Source organism: Henckelia pumila, chromosome 2 (assembly GCF_033568475.1).
Source record: "Henckelia pumila isolate YLH828 chromosome 2, ASM3356847v2, whole genome shotgun sequence".
Classification (NCBI taxonomy): domain Eukaryota; kingdom Viridiplantae; phylum Streptophyta; class Magnoliopsida; order Lamiales; family Gesneriaceae; genus Henckelia; species Henckelia pumila.
The window spans coordinates 9,526,540-9,533,123 of NC_133121.1; positions in this window are offsets into that span (position 1 = coordinate 9,526,540).

Genomic DNA, 6,584 nt, shown 5'->3' on the forward strand with positions numbered 1-6,584 from the left:
CGAGATCAAGTACCATCCAGGTTCTTCTAACCCATTGCTGATGCGCTTAGTCGCAAGATTTATGTGAGTTCCCTTCATACCAGTTCAGTTTCGAAGGCAGTGGAGGAGTGTTGTTCTTTAGGATTCACATTCCGTCATAAGAAAGAACAGCAAGGGATCCGTGTTTCTTCTGTGCTTGCAGATCCAGCGCTATACAGACGAATTCGGGAAGCTCAGAATTCTAATCTGAAGACTCAGAAGTTGGCCTGCCTGGCTGAGAGTGATAATACTTCTGGTTTTCATCTTCAAGGAGACGGCCTGTTATGTCTTTCTGGTTGAGTTGTGGTACCCAAGGATTCTACTTTGAGGGATGAGATCTTATCGCAAGCTCACCGCAGTCGATTTTCTGTACATCCAGGCAGCATGAAGATGTATAAGGATCTTCGCACTCGATTTTGGTGGAAAGGGATGAAGCGCAGCGTTTATTAGTTCGTATCCCGATGCCTTGTGTGTCAACAAGTCAAGGCAGAGTTTAGACGACCCGGAGGGTTACTTCACAACTTAGAGATTCCTGAATGGAAGTGGGAGCATGTGACGATGAACTTTGTCACCCACTTGCCTATGTCTTCCAGGAATTGTGATGCTATTTGGGTTGTCGTGGATCGGTTGTCAAAGTCAGCGCATTTTCTTCCCTATAACCGCGATTACACCTTTGATAGGATGGCACAATTGTATGTGCGAGAGATTGTACGATTGCATGGAATTCCATTCAGCATTGTTAGCGATAGAGATCCGAGATTCACCTCGAGATTTTGGGGTAGTTTCCAGCGAGCCCTTGGTACTACTTTGAGCTTGAGTACGGCTTATCATCCAGAGACGGACGGACAGTCGGAGCGTACTATTCGCACTCTAGAGGATATGCTTCGCGCGGCGGTGATGGATTTTGGTCCAACGTGGCATGATCATTTACCCTTGGTGGAGTTCACCTACAACAATAGTTTTCATCGCAGCATTGGCATGGCACCATTTGAGGCTCTTTATGGACGCCGTTGTCGTACACCTTTGTTTTGGGACAAGGTTGGCGAGCGTCAGGTTGAGGGTCCTCAGATGATTCAGCAGATGATTGATGCAGTAGAGTTGATCCGACGCAGGATTAAGGTAGCCCAGGATCGACAGGCTAGCTACGCGAACACTCACCGCAGACCACTTCATTTTGAGGTAGGAGAGTATGTTTTCTTGCATGTGTCACCTTTCCGGAAGGTGATGAGGTTTGGTCGCAAGGGTAAGCTGACACCTAGATTTATTGGTCCTTTCGAGATTCTCAAGAAGGTTGGGGATGTGGCTTATCGTCTGGCCTTGCCACCCGATCTTTCGGATATTCACGATGTGTTTCACGTGTCCTTGTTGAGACAATATGTGGCGGACGAGTCGCACATCTTGCATTCGACTGAGGTACAATTGGATCAGGATCTCTCGTATGTGGAGAAACCCCTGCGGATTCTTGACAGGAAGGACAAGGTGCTTCGTAACAAGCGCATACCATTGGTGATGGTACAGTGGCAACGCAAAGGTACAGAGGAAGCTACTTGGGAGTTGGAGAGCCGGATGTTAGCCGAGCACCTCGAGTTATTCTGAGATTTTGTACTTCTTTATATCGAGTTTGTGCTTGTAATAAAGAACATTTGGTTGACTATTTATGTTTTCCTCTAAGACTTAAATTTCGAGGACGAAATTTCTTAAGTGAGGAGAATTTAGTAACCCGCATTTTTGATTAGTGATTAAATGAGTAATTAATCACGTGATCATGTTTAGATTAAGTAAAACATGATTAAGTAAGTACCTGTTGGGATAACGGACATCAGAAATGGATTCAGAGCACTCGAATTAATTGAATTGGTTCAGCGGGATCGGACGGTCCGAAGAGGAGATCGGACGATCCGAAGTGGATCGGAAACTCCGTGCCAGGATCGGAAGCTCCGTCGGCAAGATCGGAAGCTCCGATCTAACTAAGTGAATACGTCATCAGTTACGTCAGCAAGGTGATGTCATGGCTGACGTAATATTGGGCGATCGGAAGCTCCGAAGGGGCGATCGGACGTTTCGATCGAGTTCGGACGTTCCGAACCAGGTTCGGAGGCTCCAATCGTTGCCTATAAATAGAGGGTCCGAGAATTCATTTCTCACACCAATTTCCTCTCTTCTCTCTCGATTCCTAAGCCTTCTAACTCAGATCTAGGGAGATCTAGGCGTCCTACGGGGAATCCGGAAGTGGCTTAGTGATCTAGACGTCGTCGCGGAGCTACGGCCTAGTTTCGAGGCTATTGTCAGCAAAGGGCTAACGACGAACGCAGGTATAGCTTTGGCATCCTAAAAATATTTAGGAGTATGCAATAGCTTAGTTAAGGCTTTTAGAGCTTAATTGTTGATGCATGGATATTTTCCTTGTAGTAGCAGTAGACTGGACTAGTAGGCTTGGAGTCTAGGTCAGTGGAGTTAGGTTTGACCAGCAGTGTTAGAGGTACGTAAGTACTGACCGAGATAACCGGCATGATATATTTGCTTATATGTTGCATGAGTATGTGCTATATGTTTTATCATATTTTAGCATGTTTTACCGCCTTAGCACATACATGATTTTACGCGTGACTGCATCCGGAGAGATATGAGTCATTGACAGTCTCCATAGGGAACAATGATCTCATTTTGGACTCGAGTCAGGTATGACAGTTTTCATATGAGGCTTGTATCCTGTTTTGGTTTCGGGTCAGGATGGGGTTGGCTCAGCCCTGATATGGAATATACGAGTACCCCGCGGAGTAGCTCTCTAGCCGATACTGTGTATTCCCGGCGCCATGAGCAAGTGTTTTCACTTGAGTTTTAAAGAATCTGTGTGCGCATATTAGTATTTATATCATTGCTTCGTATTGAGCGTTTTAGCTCACGCCCCTGTGTTTGGGTATTCGTTGTGTACCTTGTGACGGGGCAGTTTTGAGGCTGGACGGTCCAGGCGGCTCTCAGCAGGATTGACCTTTGGGGAGTGCGAGTTTGTAGAGGGTAGGGATTTATTTACCTTGAATCTTCAGTTTGGTTGTATAACAGTATTTATACACTTGTGATAGCGTCGGTTGTATTCTGCCGATTGGATTCGTTGTATTTTAATTATCCGCTCTTTACGCTTTAAGCTTTTATTGCGTGCGCTTTTTCTATAACTCTGATTAGATAGTGGATCCGGGTTGGGTCACTACATATAGCCTCGAGTTGCATGATATATGTTTAGTTGATGAATACATTATGAAATGACCTAAAACTACTACTAAATTTTTTATATATATACTTTATACTTTAATTTATTTTTTTACTATAAAATAATAATATATATGTATATATATCATACTTAAAATAATTTTGCATACCTTAATATACACTATAGAAATATATTACATGCAAATGAATGCATAAAATTAATCACTAAATCATAATAAAAATCTCATGCATAAAATCCCACAATTAAATAATTAAATAATATTCTTTCCACAATCCCATGCATCTTGAACATAAATACATAAATATAAAATCTCTGCATACTCTCAAAATTTAAAATAATAAAACATGTGCGGAATATTTATTTTAACTCTCAAACATGAATACTATAAATAGAGCTATGGTCACGGGTACTAGGTGCACGGATACTCATACGCCTTCGCCACCAGTCGAAAACACATTTTCTTCATTAATTTCAGGCTCACCTGCACCATTTAAATCTAGTGAGCTTAGAGGTTCAACACGTACTATCCATATGTAACAACATGAAACCACACACAAACGCACATTATATAAAATACGTGAATATACTTATACGTGCATGATCTTAAAAAAACACATTCATATAAACATGTATAAATTAATTATAAACATCATCATCATACTATATCATAAAACATCATACATAATAAATTTCATAAACTGATATGCCTTAATTTCTTAGTTCTCAACAGGTCGTATCCATGTCGGTGGCCTCATACTTAACGATTCGTCAATAATAAAAACCAACGTACGTGGCGGTGAGGTTTTCACCTCTGTGATGCCACTTCACCAACACACAATGCTGGATCCATAAGCTCATCATAACATAAAAATAAACAAGAAGGTCACCAGGCCCAGGTATCCCGACCTCCAACCACATCACTTTTCACCTTCACTTCAACTTTCATTAAAATATTATTTTTCTTAACATGCCCTTAAACTTAACATAAAAATTATTACATGATGTATGAACTTAAAAATTCTCATTATTTTTTTATTTTATGAAAATTTGCCCGTAAATATATATTTAATTTATTTTCTTAAAAATCATACTTATATATATAATAAAAATAAATTCATGGATTAAATATATATTTACGGACCTTTTATTTTTTCAAAGACTTGTTCGAGCTGCTGACCATTTGACTTAAATCCAAAAATTCCTAGACTGGCCCAAAAAAACATTTAGCCCAACCTGACTTGGCCCATTAATTCTCATGGATCACACGGACCATGACAAATTAGTGGGATCACTTAATTAATTACTTAAGCCCATAATTAAAATTTTATTAATCTAATTAATTAATTAAATCAAGCCCAAACTCATTAATTATTAATTTAATGTCTTATTTAATTTAAAATAAAAATACCCGAGTCCAACTAATATAACCTGGACCAGGACCAAAATAACTTGACCCATAATATGACAAAACACAACTCTAGCCTTCCTCTCCCTAAGCCCAACTCGCGGCAGCCCTGAGCGGCTTCAAAAAATCTGATCGTACCGCCTGCTCCGGCCACCTTTGGCCATGAAATCACTGCCCATACTTAGGCAACATTCAAGCGGTTCTAACCCAACAAATTTGACCTCAAACCAAGCTTTGTGGAAGGAGAACAATCCAAAACACTCTAGCCCTAGTTTCTGCTCGCGCACAGAACGCGAGAAGACACTTCCAGCCGTTCGGCCGCCAATATCCGGCTACCACCGGCCAGAGCACCACCTGGAATACCTTCCTAGGGGGTCACCCATCATATAATTTCTCCAAGTCAAGCACCCTTAACTTTGGAGTTCTTATACGATGAGCTCCCGAAAAGAAGATGTGCCTTCTTGATATGAGTAGTACATATGAAATCTTTTAAGTTCTCCTCAACTATGCAGTCCCATACCTACACAGTCTCAGAATCCCTCTCATTTTGGTAGGATCGGTTCATTCATGTCTCCCCCGCCCTGCCTAGAAGCCTACCAAAAGCCGCTCATTGTTCGTGCAACCTCTTGGCATCGGCGATCACTCCCCGCCTCCTCAGCCCCGGGCGTAACATGTCCACCAGCTTCTGCTTGGTTTGTCCCCGAACCATACCATACTAAGAGAGGTCGGCTCTGATATCATTTGTAACGACTCACTATATCAAGACAATTCTTTACATCATACTTATGTCCTCACTCACACGCACCATTGGAAAAATTCCCAAGGGGTCGCCCATCCTATAATTTTTCCAAGTCAAACACGCTTAACTTTGGAGTTCTTATGTGATGAGCTCCCGAAAAGAAGATGCACCTTCTTGATATGAGTAGTACATATGAAATTTTTTAGCTCTCCTCAATTATGCAGTCTCATACCTACACAGTCTCAGAATCCCTCTCATTCCGATATGATCGGTTCATTCATGTCTCATTCCTGGTAGGCTTCTAGGCGAAGGGAGACATGAATGAGCCGATCCTGCCGAAATGAGAGGGATTCTAAGACTATGTAGGTATGAGACTGCATAGTTAAGGAGAGCTTAAAAGATTTTATATGTACTACTCATATCAAGAAGGTGCATCTTCTTTTCGGGAACTTATCACATAAGAACTCCAAAGTTAAGCGTGCTTGACTTGAAGAAATTATAGGATGGGTGACCCCCTGGGAAGTTTCCAAGGGTGCGTGTGAGTGAGGACAGAAACACGCTGAAAAGACTCGTCTTGAGATAGTAGGTCGTTACACATTATGTTATTCACTAAATACAGATGGAGTTCGGGAGTCGAGGAAAAATATAGCTATTCAATTATTTTTTGCAAAAATGTCAAGCCCCTAGAGAGAAATGCTGATAAAAGAATACGTTCCAGGTAATCTAGATATATTGGCAAGACGCGCCTCTTTCCGAAAGAAAAATTGGCAGAATGATGCAATATAGTTGCATTACAAAAAAACTACAAAAAAATAAGGGGTATAGATAAACGTAATTCTGTATGTTGCTGAGAAAATGATTTCCAACAATCATGGGAATAGATCATAGGGATTTAAAAGAAAGAGATTCAAAATAATCTCTATAATAAAAGAATGAGAGGTTCTTGGAAATCAAGAACATTTTGGTCCAAACAAAAAGCTAGATCTTATAGATCAGAGAAAAAATGTGGACCTACAAGAACATCCCCGACAACAAGCTCATCTCAAAGCAGGGGAAAACTACCATCTAGAAGAACTTTCAAAAAAACTTATACGAGAGCAAGTGAAAGTTTTAAATATTGTAACTGCTGGACATGCGAAGCAAGAAGACATATATTTTATTATTGTTATAATTATAATATACTAATTTTTGTATTA